At 45.1% G+C, this 15,345-nt stretch overlaps 1 protein-coding gene across 7 annotated transcripts in view; it reads right to left on the bottom strand.

The window, feature by feature from the left end:
- The window catches only part of MSANTD2 (Myb/SANT DNA binding domain containing 2), a 41,922-nt gene that overhangs the window by 18,541 nt on the left and 8,036 nt on the right, over positions 1-15,345 (bottom strand). For 2 of the 7 annotated variants that reach the window (XR_009458055.1, XR_009458056.1), the window contains exon 2: positions 935-1,052. The exons of 4 other annotated variants lie outside the window; for them this stretch is intronic. The gene's annotated coding sequence lies outside the window, so the exon portion shown is untranslated. Of the gene's footprint in view, positions 1-934; positions 1,053-15,345 lie in introns of those variants that run through there. One more of the 7 variants, XM_014600858.3, reaches the window with a different exon arrangement.

Genomic DNA, 15,345 nt, shown 5'->3' with positions numbered 1-15,345 from the left:
TTTAAAAGAGGTCAAATCAATAATGCTCCAAATTCCCAGACTCAAACATCAATCATCAAGCCAGAAAATACTAAACTAGCCAGGTCAAAAACCATTACGTTAGATTTTGGGTCAGATTCTGATCTTCCAATGAAGAGAACTTATAATGATCACTAAGACAAGTCTAGGTTTATTTCCTATTCTAACATCTTTGTGGGTAGAAAGTGCAGTGTATTACCACATGTCACTGAAAAAGCTTGTTAATTGAATACTTTCTTCTGCATTTCCTTCCTAATCTCTCAAGCAGGGAACAGCTGCTTTAGAAAAAGTTGCATTATGTTTCTTAGTATGTTTTTAATTTGAAGTACAGTTCTACTCTGAAAAGTGACTACATAGCAGGGTTCCAGGTTTATTGCGTCTCAATGGCTTCCACACGAGATGCACTCCGTTTACAAGAAAAAGAGGTTTTTAACTGCAAGTATTCAGTCAACCTGGGATCTGGGGGTTGGGGAGGGAAGCAAGGGAGGAAACAAATCAGGCTCTGTTTTCTGCAAGTCATCAAAGCTTGAAAGAGCCATTCACTAGGGGAAAAAGCTTGACCTTGGTTTTACCTTCCACAGAGCCACTGATTTTTCAAAGCATCTTTAAAAACCTATTGTTACAAAAAAAAAAAGCTTTCCAGAGTGAGCTGATGTAGTATCACCATCTTCAGCCTCCAGACACCTCTTGTGCCTGTGCTGCTGCTCACATATTGGCCAAGCAGCATCAGTAGGAAGTTAACATAATTCTCACCCTGATATTTAGAACCATAAGAAGAGGAATTAAACTGGAAATGCTTAAGTTTCATGTTGCTGCTGCTTAGGAAAACTATAGTAACCATAGGCTCAAGAGTTATTCAAGGGTGAACAGTCAAAAAAATGGAAGCTGGGGCAGAACAGAGAAGTAGAAACCTCACCTTCCCTTGATGAAGAGGAACAGTTGTTTCCACACGTAGAGACAGCTGGCTTCAAATAAGAGACTCCTCCTAGCCACAGCTACTACAAGAGCCCCATGCAGCATCCAGGGGTAGTATTCTAGCAGAAGTACCAGGAAAGATGGCAAAGAAGTTTAGATTCTCATCCTAACTATTCTTACTGGCCCCACTTCTCCCTTTGTCATTCATATCTACCTCTAGCTAGTGGGTAACATCCTCTCTCTAACAGGCACTAGGTGCCTTTTTCCAAATCTGAATCCCCTGTGCAGTGACACTGCCTTACAAAGGATGTAACAGGTAGTGGAGGACAGAGCCATGCCCTGCTATGGATGCTTAAATCTGTTGATGAACCCAAGTCCTCTCAAACACCTTGGGTGGTGCTGCAGATCTCAATGCAATAACTGCATCAGTCAACAGGCTGAGCAGTAATACCTGAGTATATACAGAACTGCAAGAAGGTACAAGTTGCATGTCACTTTTCAGAGCAGAGGAGCACCTGAATATACTTTTCGCCTATGCTGTTATTTTTCTGCTTGTTTGTTCAAGTTTCACAGAGCAATATATGCAAAATGCCATGTCATTTCAAGGTTTTTCTGTTTTTTTAGAAATCCAAGGATACTCAGATTTTGAACAGTTTTCCTGAATTGAAAAATTGTGTTTTTGCCATGCTTCCAATATTTTCTTAGGTAATTGAGGAACAATATTATAGCTGGTTCAAAATTAGGGCTTCATTAGAGATTAACTACTTTTATTAGTTAACGCTAACACTACGGCTAAACAAAGCATACCCAGCAAAGCTAACCTAAAAGTTTTGCTCTCTTCCACTTAAGACTCTTGGGAGACTTCAACATCTGCAAATACTCAACATGCAATTTTACAATTCAAAACAGTTCTTCCTCGCAATGAAGTAACCAAACTGCTTTTTTAAGACTTCAGAAGTGACAATTTTGCAACAATCATTTACTCTATTGAAATTTTAGACCTTTCTATTTTGAAGGTCTTAGGAGAAACAAAGCTTTAGTCAACAGAGACCAAAGCATGAGATGAAGGGGGTAAAACACACTACTTTGGATGAATGGAATATTGCTACTCAAAAGACCCTGGGCCTAATTTGTGGAAGCCATTTTTCACATTCACTTTCGAGCTACAGAGGTCTGAAATGTCAAGCTTCCTACACACACCACCGATTTCTGAAAGTTTCCCCAGACAATATCCCATATGCCAAAAGGGGAGTAGAGGAGAGAAACATATATCCTAGGGAGCAGAAAAACTTTTTTTTTTTTTAAATGGATAGCCCTATCTGTCCCTGTAGATCACACAGCTTGTTTCTAAGCAGCACTGCATAGAGCTAACATATTTCTTGCTGGTTTCACACCTGCCCACAACACTCAGCATAGCGACAATGAAGCTGATCAGTTGTCTTGCTCAGCAGCTGTCTGCAACCCCCAGAACACAATTCTGTATCAAGGTATTCTGTAGGCTTGCCTCATAACTCTTAGTACCCGATTTTTTTATATTTTTTTTTACATAAAGACTTAAATTTACATTATTGGATGGCTCATGTACCTCTCTCGTCCCAAATTTGGGACAAGCATTTTCCAAAGACTTTTTTGAACACAGCAGTTCTCTTGCCCCTCCCAAAAGGAAACCAGATTCCTGCTCAAGGGTATTATTAATGTACTATATATTATGTAGTACTATATTTTTTAATTAGAGGTGCATGGATATACCTATTGCACTGGTACCAATAAAAGGGGAAATGACATTATCAGCTTTTTTTTTTGTGGCTGTTGTAGCCAATAATGTTTACCGATAATTATGTCTTCTCACCAGGGCCCTGGACACCTGGGTTCCTCGTCTCCCGCAGCGCTGGGGCCCCTTGGGAAATGGCAGGTTTTCCCTTGCAGGCAGGCAGCATTCTAGCCTGTAAGGGGTCCTGCTTAGGGCTGCTGAAAGCAAGGCACAGGGGGCACCATGTGCATGGCCGCGCACATGCACATGGCCAGGAATACAGCTGATCAGCATGAAGAGCAGCTCCCTGCAGATAAGTCTATGGAAGGGAAGCAGTGCAGGGGAGGGGGGCAGATCTTGATCTGTAAGGGGCGGGGGCTGGGGGCACTGCCCAGCCAGGACGGTGTGTGGGACCCAATGCCAGGGTAGAGTGGGATGGAGCCACAGGAGGCTCATTCAGGGGACGTGGAGGGGTGGCTTCCTACCACTGAGCACATCCCCTGGGGGGGGGGCATGTGCCCCCCCCCCCCCCCCAGATTTGTGCACAGGGTGCATGTGGTCTGCTCACTGTGAGCTCAAGGCTTCCCACTCTGCTGCCTTTCCCTTGCTGGCTGTGTGCCCTCTGTCCACCCAGCAGAAGCAGGCACAGTGAGCTGTGCCTCCCACCGCTGGGCTGGCAGGTGGTGCGGGGCCAGGGCAGGGATCCCAGGGCAAAGGCAGCAGAGCGGAGAGCCCTGAGCCCACAGCAGAAAGCCCACATCCACACTCACCCTGCTCAGCTCTGATCCACTTAGAAGCATCCCCATGCTTAAAAATGGTGGTGGCGGTGCTTCAACTAAAGCTCATTCGATGAGCTTTAGTTCAAGCTCCTCCACCGTCATTTTTAAGCACTGGGATGCTGATGCATGTGATGCAGGAGGCTGCTGGAGTGTGCAAAAAAGAAAAGGTTTATGTCAGTACTTTAAAACACCTAGCATTTTAAAATAAATTGGTTATCGCATTGGCATCAGCTGATATGGTCGGTTAATAATTGGCTATCCGTATTAGCCAAGAAAATCTTTATTGGTGCACCCTTATTTGGTGCACTGCTCAGGAAGGACAGACATGGGAGAAGATGACCAGGAGTGGCACTTTATGTAAAAGAGCCATATCACTTGCTTGAAGAGCTCCAGTATGAAACTGGAGATAAGCCTGTGCCCAATGAAAGTCTCTGGGTTACAGTCAGAGGGGAAAGCAACATGGGTGATGTGTTGGGGCTCTGCTATACACCAGACCAGGAGGAAATGGTAGATGAGGCATTCTTCAAACAACTAGTGGAAGTTTCCTGATCACAGGCTTTGTTCTCATGGGGGACTTCAATCACCCTGAAATCTGCTGGGAGGGCAATACAGCAGTGCATAGGCAATCCAGGAATTTTTTGGAGAGAGTAGGGGATAATTTCCTGGTACAAGTGCTGGAGCAAACAACTAGGGGCCATGATCTTCTTGATCTGCTGCTCACAAACAGGGAAGAATTGGTGGGGAATGTAGAAGTGGATGTAGCAAGTTGGGCAGCAGTGACCAGAGGTTTGAGTTCAGGATACCAAGAAAAAGAAGGATGGAAAACAGCAGACTTAGTAAGGACCGTGGGTTTCAAAAAAGCAGGCTTCCATTCGCTTATGGAACTCATGGGCAGGATCCCTTGGGAAGCCAGTCTGAGGAGTAGAGGAATCCAGGAGAGCTGGCTGTACTCTAAAGAAGCCTTACTGAGAGTGCAGGAGGAACAAACCATCCCCATTGTGCCCAGAGACTAGTAAGCATGGTGGAAGACAAGCTTAGCCTAGCAAGGAACTCTTAGTAAGCTAACAAAAAAAAAGGAAGCTTATAAGTAGAAACTTGGACAAACAACTAGGGAGGAGTATAAGAGCATTGTTCCAGCATGCAGGGATGAATTAAGGAAGGCCAAAGTGCAATTGGAATTGCAGCTAGCAAGGGATGTGAAGGGCAACAAAAAGGGTTTTTTACAAGTATGTCAACAACAAGAGGAAGATCAGTGAAAGTGTGGGTCCCTTACTGAATGGGAGAGACAAACTAGTGACAGAGGATACAGAAAAGGCTGAAGTACTCAATGCCTTTTTCACTTCAGTCTTCACAGACAAGGTCAGCTCCCAGACTACTGCGCTGCACAGCACAGTTTGGGGAGCAGGGGAATAGTCAACAGTGGTGAAAGAACAAGTCAGGGATTATTTAGAAAAGCTGGACATATACAAGTCCATGGAGCCAGATGGGAGGTACCCAAGGGTGATGAGGGAGTTGGCTGATGTGATTGCAGAGCTGCTGGTCATCATCTTTGAAAACTCATGGTAATAGGGAGAGGTCCTGAATGATTGAAAACAGGAAAACATAGGGCCCATATTTAAGAAAGGGAAAAAAGGAAGATTCAGGGAACTACAGATTGGTCCTCACCTCAGTCCCTGGAAAAATCATGAAGCAGATCCTCAAGGAATCCAATTCTAAGCACTTGGAGGAGGAAAAGGTGATTAGGAACGGTCAACATGGAGTCACCAAGGGCAAGTCATGCCTGACAAACCTGATTGCCTTCTATGATGAGATGACTAGCTCTGTAGATGCAGGGAGACCAGTGGATGTGGTATACCTTTATTTTAGCAAGGCTTTTGATACGGTATCCCACAACATTCTTGCAGGCAAGCTAAGGAAGTATGAGCTGGATGAATGGACTGTAAGGTGGAAAGAAAACTGGTTGGAGCATCAGGCTCAAAGAGTAATAAGTAATGGCTCTATGTCTAGTTGGCAGCCAGTTCAACAAGGACAAGTGCAGTGCTTAGGATGGAAGAATCCCATGCATCAGTACAGGCTGGGGACTAACTGGCTGGGCAGCAGCTTTGCAGAAAAGGACCTGGGGGTTACAGTAGACAATAAACTGAATATGAGCCAACAGTGTGCCCTTGTTGCCAAGAAAGCTAACAGCATACTGAGCTGCATTGGTAGGAGTGCTGCCAGCTGGTCAAGGGAAGTGATTATTCCCCTCTGTTCAGCACTGGTGAGGCTACATCTGGAGTACTGTGTCCATTTTTGGACCTCCCACAACAGAAAAGATGTGGACCAACTAGAGAGAGTCCAGCAGAAGGAAAGAAAAATGGTTTTGGGGGCTGGGGGACACGAGTTCTGAGGAGCGTCTGAGGGAACTGGCCTTATTTAGTCCAGGGAAGAGAAGACTGAGAGGGGATTTAATAGAAGCCTTCAATTACTTGAAGTGGGGTTCAAAAGAGGATGGAGCTAGACTGTTCTCAGTGATGGAAGATGACAGAACAAGGAGCAACAGTCCCAAGTTGTAGCAAGGAAAGTTTAGGTTAGGTTAGATATTAGGAAGTATCTTCTCTCTAGGAGGGTAGTAAAACACTGGAACAGGTTACCCAGAGTGATGGTGAACTCTCCATCCTTAGAGGTTTTTAAGACATGGCTAGACAAACTGGCTGCGATGCCATAGTTGGGGATGGTCCTGCTTTGTACAAGGGGTTGTACTGGATGACCTCCTGAAGCCCCTTCCAGTCCTAATTTTCTATTATTCTATTTAAAATATAAAATAAGTTTAATAAAATATATTATCCTATTGATACAGCTACACTCTTATAAGTTTTAAGACAAAACTCTTAATTAAAAATATATATTCAAACATTGCACAAGCTGTTAAGAACAGATAATATGTTTGTTCTTAAAAACTCTGACTACAGGTAGAAAGAGGCTATGTCCACCCAGTGCTTTAAATTTAAGCTAGACCCAGAAATCCAGAATAGAAGATAGAGACCTAAACATACATTAAGTTCTGCTTTTAACTGGATTTCCCAGTATCTCAACCTTGTGAGCACTGTGGTTATATAGCAGAATTAAATGAGATTCATTTGTGAGTCACATTTTAAGACATGCTATAAATTTAGCCACACTGGAACCTGATCACCTAACTGTGGCTGTGGTGTCCAATGTCCTCAGGTAGTTTTATCCACTAATCCTAGAATTAATCCCAGCTCAATGGCACACGGCTTTTGAACTGTAAATATCAAAGTAAAAATCTGTAAAAATGGATGTTTCTGTCCACAGGGATCAGATTCTTATGGCTGATGTATTCTGAAATGGCATGCTAACTCATTTGATCTAGTTATAAACAATGTAATCTAGTAAAACAGTTCTATTAAGACTAAATGAACAGTCCTTCAAGGTACTTCCTTTTACCATTCCTTTTCATTGGAGCAACAGCTTCTACACCTTAAAAAAAAAAAAGTTAGCCAGTAAGGAAACCTTATTTTCCTTCCTTTCCAAGCAAAGTCAACAAGGAGCTGGGCCCAGTGTATCCCTTCATGGGACCAAGTAATTGTTTTACCAATTGCTGACTGAAAGAGGTCCCTGATCTTTGATTCAAGATACATTGTAGCCAAGCTGGAAGTTAAGAACTCAGTGCAGGGAGCTCTGAAGTTCTCTGGCCTGCTAGCAGGTGTTCCCACTAAATGATCATGATGATCCCTTCCAGGCTTTAAAAAACACAAACAAAAACAAAACAACAAAACAACAAACTCCAAAATAAACAGTACTCCTGATGTCAGAATGGGTCCCAGTCTCACAGTGTTAAATCTGGTTTTATATGACTCCAAGGTTCAGACTCGCTGATTATGGAAAAAGGTATTTGTGTCCTTAGGCACTGAATGGAAAGAAGATGTTGGTCCAAATCTCTCTCCTACTCAAGCAGTTTCCAATAGCTTTTCTTGCACCATGATGATGATATTTAAGAGTTGCAAAGAAACAAACAAAACTATTCCAAAACTGGAAGAGTTGGGATGAAGCTTGGAGTGGTTGATAGAGCAATTTTGCCTTGACAATCAGTACAACAGCAGCCGAATAGTAATAAAGCTTCCAATTTGTAAGTCTTTGTTGGGGCTATAAGAAAAGTAAGAGAAGCCTGACAGAATTTGGATTTTGAGGCTCCTTAATTGGAAGCACTCTCAGTAACAGATACCCAGAAGAATTTTTTTTGTGACAAGGATGACCAAAGCATACAGAATTAGCAGCATCCAGCATAATTCTTCAGGGAAGTCACCAAAGCGTATAAGGAGCAATAGTAAAAGTCAAGTTGAAGCACATCCTGCACAATAAAAGTTGCTAAAGTAACTGTAACAATAGTTTTTAAAATTGTTCACAGGAAGCCACATTCTTGTGAGTTCTGTAATCAACGAGCTCCAAGCTTCTAGCATACAGTACCTGTGGTCCTCTTTCTATCTGCCCTAGTTTCATATGGTGTTAGAGGGGGAAGAGGCCTCCATCACCTTTCAAGTTCCATCATCAATTTACAATTCACTTTGACCCCATTCTGAGTATGGAAGATGGGTATAGACAATGGATACAAACAGAAATTCATTCTAGACACCCACACTTCTATGGCTGGGTAATTGTTAACCCTTTGAGAACCAACTGTAAAGCTTGTACTCTAAGGAGATTAGCAAGCAGTGATCACTCTGCTACAAAACATGAAGATGTTAAAGAATACCCCGAACTGGGCATAAGATATGGAAAGCAAGACAAAGCAATAAAGCTGTGTCAAGGATCAGAGTTCCACGTACTGGCCTTGCATAGTTTCACCACAAAGATGTAAATGATCTCGTTGAGATGGGACTACAGTTCACTTTAGATAGTAATATAGGGTGAAGATACAATCATGCTATCCAGTAATACAGCATAAGGGATATCAGCTAGTCAAGCCTGAAATAAAAGGCTATTTAAATAAGATTAATTAGACTGTGGAATAACTTACCAGAGGTTGCAACAGATTCTCTCCCACAATTAATTTTAAACTGTTATTGTTATTTTTGTTTTTTTTATTGCCAGATATACTGTAGTTCAAACAAGAATGGACATTTATAGTAGAGGTTAAACTAGACCACGACATCCTATCTGACCTTATGACCTTAGGTGAAAGAATGTTTAGCGCTCCAGGCTGATAAAGTGGAAATGAAGAGTGTTGTTCTTACAAGAGCAAAGAGAAGGGTATGTTAAAAGAGCCCAAAGTTTCATTTGCCTGTGTTCCCAGATCTGAACATTATACAGTCAAGAGCAGGGGTGGGCAAAACGTGGCCTAGGGGCCAGATGCGGCCAGCCAGGTCATTCTATCTGGCACACACGGTCCCTAAAAAATTTAGAAAATAAATATTTATCTGCCCTGGACTGCCTGTCATGTGGCCCTCATGGCTTGCCAAAACTCAGTAAGTGGCCCTCTGCCCAAAATAATTGCCAATCTAACTCTCAGACATGAAGACATGATAGCCTTTCGCTTTCCTTCGTTGATCTAAAATGTTTTAAGTCACGGCCAGACCCATGTAAGAAAGCCATACAGTTGCTCATTAGCAAGGCTCACTTGTGGTGGCTGAAGAGCATGTTTTTACAGCCCAGAAGAACTGCCCAGCAAGATGTTTATACCAACTGGTACAAGAGAGGCTGGGCTATAAAACTATTCACATCATCTTGAGTGGCTGGACTGATGTTATTGTGCCTCTCAGATTCTTTGTTGCTTCCCTTCTACAGCTCAGCACATGAACATTTTTAATATTGGATACTTCAAACTTCGTCTTCACTAACTCCTCAGGTCTAAGGGAACAGATGCATGGAAGCAAAACTGGAAACAGAAAAACAGCAGTTAGAAAGATCTCCTTTGAGGACAAGCAAAGATTTCTCAGGATGGTATCTGTTACTGGACCAACCAGGTAGCTGGGATCAAGTTAGGCAAGCTTTTAAATGCAAGACATTCTTCCTCATGACTATGACAGAGTCAGGCACAGCATAATTTGTAGCCCATCAGAACTACACCACCACTCTTACACTCTTTGGAGGGTGCACTGATAGAGATTTTTGGGGCCAATACCAAGAACTGATTTTTAAGGAGGCATATCGACTGATACTGATTTCTGATACCAGCCCAGCAGCTTAGACAGCTGCATGCAGCTGGTAAGTCTGGTGTGGTGAAAGTGGAGGGAAGGGGCGTATGGGGGAAGGAACAGATCAAGGCCCGCACAGTGAGAGAAGAGTGGGGCTGGGGCTGCCTCACTGGGGTGGGGCAGGCATGGGACAGAGCCGCGGCTTGTCCAGGGGGTGCAGCTCCCGCTGCTGTGCGCCGCTTGTCTGGGAGCCATGGCTCCATCCTGTGCCTGCACTGCTCTGCACCAGCTGGGCAGCGCTTTCTCTGCCCCACTCCTCCTTCACCACAGGGGCCTTGATTTGCCCCCACCCCTTCCCTTCCCCCCTTCCACCACACCAGACTTACCAGCTCTCCATGCTTCCAGGCTGTGCTCCTCAACGCCTATGTTCTGCGCTATGGCTGCGTGCGTGCATGGGCATTTAATCGGCCAAATTATCAGTCATATCAGGCCAATTTCCGATACAGATAATTTTCTTTATATTGCTGCCAATCTGATATCAGATCAATGCATCGGTGCACCTTTACAAGTCCGCAATTCACAGCTCACAGGACGTTACTCTCAACCACAGAAAATAATAAAAAAGGGATGTGGAGGAAGCCATCAGCAGGCAGAGCAATTTATAATGTGGCTCTCAGCCCATTTTTTGCTCAAAATTGTTGCCTAGGGTCCAGCACAAGTCGGAGACTGCTGGTCTAGTCAGTTCCATAAATCTAAATCATAGTTTCTCAACCTGTGGTATGCGTACCACTGGGGGTACATGAGACACAGGCAGGGGGTATGCAGGGACCCCAAAACTCACTCTTGCCCCTTCCTCCTGTCAAAACTATGGCAAAAAAATTTGGTGCACCATGCACTGCGCAGAGCTTTAAATTCCCCAGTAAAAATTTGGTGCGCAGCACTGGGTTCAGCCGTCCTAGCTTTGGCCAACATCACCTCTAGCTCAGTACATACTTGAGTTGTGCACCCCTGGTGTAAAAGGTGGTACCCCTACCCACACCAGATCAGACATCTGTCATATACACAGCCCTTCTTCCAAAATATGGCACACATTAGTCTGTAAATATAAAATCCCCTGGAAAATTGAGTGTTGGGGTACTTACTAACATTTTCAGAAGCTAGGGGGTACTTGCTACTTAAAAGGTTGAGAAACACTGCTCTAAATGACGCTGCAAGGAGAATGCGACCCAGAGGCCTCAGAAGACTCCAGAAAAAGGACACTGATAGGGTAGGTGCATAATTTAGGCAAAGAGCCTCAACTTGTGCAGCTAAGAGAATAAGACCTGACTTAGTCAGACACCAGAGAAATCTGGCATGGACTTTTAGTGCCATGCCTGACAGTAATTTGATGACATTAGGCCATTTGGGTGTTAAGACACCCATGGCAAAAACTGAAGTAACAGAAGAAAGATTTCAGCCAATAACATAGTCCATTGGGCTGGTACCAAGGGAAGCCTGGAATACTCAGATATGCCTAAATCTGGAATAGGGAACTCTCCAATACCACAGTAACAAGCTTTAGACAGATCTAGGTCAATTCAGAACATGTAGCCTGTGGAAGAAAAGGGAAATCTAGATTTCACATCAACGTATTAAAGCTTCACCAACTACACTAGCAGAAAGATCTTTCATTCCATGAAAGACAGGCTAATTGTACAGATTCTTAAGGACTATGTGGGGTGAGGAGGGGTCTTTCCCAAAGCTTACACCCATCAACAATTCATTTGCAGATTACAGAAGAACAGTCCTTAAAACCACCAGTGACAATCAGCATCTTAGAAAAGTGGGGACATCTTAGAGAGGATTTGCACAATATTCCAAGGTAAAGTAAATGAGGTCAAATTTCTCAGCTAGCAGCAATAAGACAAAATCTCTGGGCTAACATCACTAAGAATTCAGAAGCACTGATGCATCCAATCATGCCATGGGGCCACCTGACATTTGTTAAAACAAGCAGAAATACTCAACAGATGATACAGATGTAGCTTACATCCATTCTTGTCCTTCTTTCAAGTGAAAAACCATAACTGTGCCTGATCTGGGTTAACTTGGAACTCACCCATCATTCAGATCATAAACTATGAGCACAAGGAGGATAATGTGACCGCAGGCAGCAGAAAAGTGGAAAGATGGCAATCAACAGTATCAACATGTTGATGACATGGCAAGCATCTCAATCTATACTAGTAGCTTTGAACAGAGATCAGACATCAAAAGAAAAAGTAAATGGAGATCGGAGCCGTGGCTTGTCCAGGGGGAGCGGTTCCCACTGCTGCACACACCCCTGGGGGAGGCATGGGGGGCATGTGCCCCCTGATCTGTGCACAGGGCAAGGGCAGGCTGCCACTGTGCGCTTGGGGCGGCACCAGGCTCTTCCCGGTGGGGGGGCAGCAGTACTGGGAGAGAGCGCTATATAAGTGAATTTTGGGGTGGCTCTAGCCCTACCTCCCAGCACCACTGCCTGCCCGCCCGCCCCAAGTGCAGCCCGGGACAGTGTTCCCCGCCAAGAATAGCCCGGCGCGGCCTGCAGCCTTCAACACAGAGCAGTAGCCCACCCTCGCCTCGCACACAGATCCAGGGGTCACACGAATCTGCACAGATTTGTGGCATGCATCTGAGCTGTGGCTTGTACAGGGTGCACGCAGCAGCAGGAACTCCCCCCCTCCGGCACCCCAGACAAGCTGTGGCTCAGTCCTGTGCCCCACCTAACCCAGCTGGGCAATGCCAACCATAGCCCCACTCCCTCCCTCACCATGGAGGCCTCGATCTGACCCTCAAGATAACTACATGCCTCACATTTTATTTGTACTGGGGAGCTGGACCGAATGGGACCTGCCTATGTTTCGAAGAGAGCCAGCCCACCTGACATCTGTCAATTTTTCTACCATGTCCCGAGCTATCGTGAAGGTAATTGTCAGCTAGGGCATAGACTTTAACAAGTTCCCAGCATTCTTGTCTGACAATGCCATGTACACGTGCAAGGCTTTCTCCAATGTGTTCCAAGGAATACTGCCCAATGCTGTTCATGTCACCTGCAATGTGCACATTCTGCCCCTAGTAAGTGACACCTGATGCACACAGTTCCCCAAGGTGGACAGCCTGGGGTCTTCTTCCAAGAAAGTATTTCAATCTGAGCCAGTTAAAGTGGGGACTCACATGCCACTGTGCTCCTGCCACCAGGGACTGTGCTCAAACAATGGAATCTGTGGTTCAATGTGGTCTGTTACCATGTCAAACATATGCAGCACTACCACCAGTTCGAGAGTGAGCTGAAAAACCACGCCCAGCACAGTGCTTTCTTAAGCTTCAAAGTCTCTTAGGGTGATACAAAATTCAAGATATTGTTAGCCACAAATGTCACTACCACCCGGGTCATGGAGCTCATGACGTGGTTTGAAGGCCAGCAGGCTGTGATCCACCATGCACACTATAAACTGATACATTAATAAGCTCGGGTGAAGACAGGACATCGCAAGAACCATCAAGCTGTCCCCGTGCAAACCAGTGCAGAAGGGACCTGTTCCAGGCAATAGCTGTGAAGCTGAACCAGTAGTCAAGTATGACCCCATCACTGCCACTGCCGTTCAGAAAACCAGCTGCCCCCTTCCTTAGTGAGATTTGCATTTTGAACCCCAACCAGGCGCCTTTGCCAAGTTTTGACCCTCAGCTACTGAAAGCAATCCCAGAATGGGGGGAAAAGAGCATGACAATGAACGTGCTGCTTACGTGAACTTCATCAAAAAGTGCCAGATGCCTGCACCTGTGTTCTGATATTCTGTCCGTGACCAGTTTCCACACCTTTATGCCCTGGCAAAATGCTGCATCACCATTCCAATGAACTCAGTGGATGATAAGCATGCCATCTCAGTATATGGACAAGTGTTCACCCCACAGAGAAAGAGAATGTCTCCGGTGACTGCAGCTGGGTACAGCATGCTCGCGTTTAATACATAGCATGAATTGCCTGTTTCAAGGTAAGCTCTTTTTATAATGTCCTTTATTAAGTGCATCTAGTTGGTGTTACTTGCAATTCATAGTGTGCACTGCTTTATTTTAATACATTTCATTTTAGACCTTAATTAAATGCTTAGATAGTTTAATAATGAATCAATTAATGGCTTCTGTGGGCTTAATCAAATGGTTAAGCCTGTGGAAGCCATTAAGTGACGTGTTATTAAGCAAGGAGCAGTTTCGAGCCACCTGACAATCCGTGAGGAGGGGCAGGACTACTGGGGTCCCTCAGCCATAAGTGTGGGGGTCAGGGCGCTGCACCTGACCCATGAAAATGGCTGCCAGGCCCACGGTCTCCTGCAAAATCAGCTGGCAGCCACCTTCAGTTCAGTAGACCCCCTACTTATAAATTAAATATAAGATAAGATGTTTGTTGACAATGCCTGAAAATTAGTAAAAATCTATACCACACTTTGTGAAGTATAGGTATCTGCTATATTTGATCTAGAACAGGGGGTTTCAACCTTTTTTAACAAGTGTACCCCTTTGATCTCAAAATTTCAGTTCACATACCCCACTGTACTTTTTTCTGTTTTCAAGCGGGGGGGGGGAGGGCGCCGTGGCGTGGAAAAGAGGGAGGGGAAAAAAAATATGGGGGGGGGTGGAAATTAGTACATTCATGAATGGGGCCCTGGCTGGGCTGGGTCATGGGAATGATCTGCCCCTGCCTCACTCCCTCCTGCACTGTGGTGGGCTCTTCCCGGTGGAGGGGGGGTGGGGTGGACTGTGCTATGGCAGGGGCTGCGGTCACCCCCAAATTTGCCATAGCCCCCCCAACCCCTTCCCAGCTCAGCCCAAGATCCCTGCCGAGAACAGCCCAGTGCTGCCTTAGCCCCAGCCCACAGCCTGCCCTACCCTACAGTTCACACTGCCCCGTGTGCTGATCCAGGTGCCCTCCTCCCAGGGATGCACGTAGCAGCGGCACAGGGGCGGGGGGGGCCTCACACGTGGCAGCCACCGGCCCGCTTGGCCACGCAACACCCCGCTTTCCTACGGGTGGCCATGGCTCCACAGGCTGCTGATGGGCCTTGTGCCTGGCTAGTCACGTGCGGCCAGGGGTGGACACAACCCACCCCTCCCCCTGCCATTCAGACAGGCAGGGACAGGGAGGTGCCACCATGTGCCGTGTGGGGTCAGCACACCCTTCCCCCTGCCCAGGTAAGAGGCAAATGTGCTGGGGAAGACACTGCTGCCGTGCCCCAGGGCACATTTTGTCTCCGCGTGCACCCCCCTATGACTTAAGTATTCTTAGGGGTACGCGTACCCCCGGTTGACAGCCCCTGACCTAGAACAACAGTGGATATACCATCAACATCTTCATTGTTTTACACTAGCTGAAGATAAGTACAAACGTTAACTTAATTTTTAGAGTTCAAACAAATCTGTTGTTGTGCTGATGCTAATTACCTCCTCAGATTTGTAAGTGTTGAAATGGAAACTCAGATTTGTCTGAAAATAAGCTAGCTACATTAGGGGAAGTTAAGATTCCTAAAAAACAAACAAATTCATACTAAAAAATGTGTTTATAAATATAACCAACTACACACAAGGTACTGTCCAAAGCATAAGCAATTTCTCTTTTGCAGAAACAAAATGTTTGAGGAGAAATTGGCTTTTAAAAAAGCTGTTTGAAAAATATTTTTTAAAATATCCAGGTATATTAAACAGCTTTCTTTATCCTTTCAGAAAAATCCTTTCA

Source organism: Alligator mississippiensis, chromosome 16 (assembly GCF_030867095.1).
Source record: "Alligator mississippiensis isolate rAllMis1 chromosome 16, rAllMis1, whole genome shotgun sequence".
NCBI classification, from domain to species: Eukaryota; Metazoa; Chordata; order Crocodylia; family Alligatoridae; genus Alligator; species Alligator mississippiensis.
This window is presented reverse-complemented; position numbering and strand designations above follow the sequence as displayed.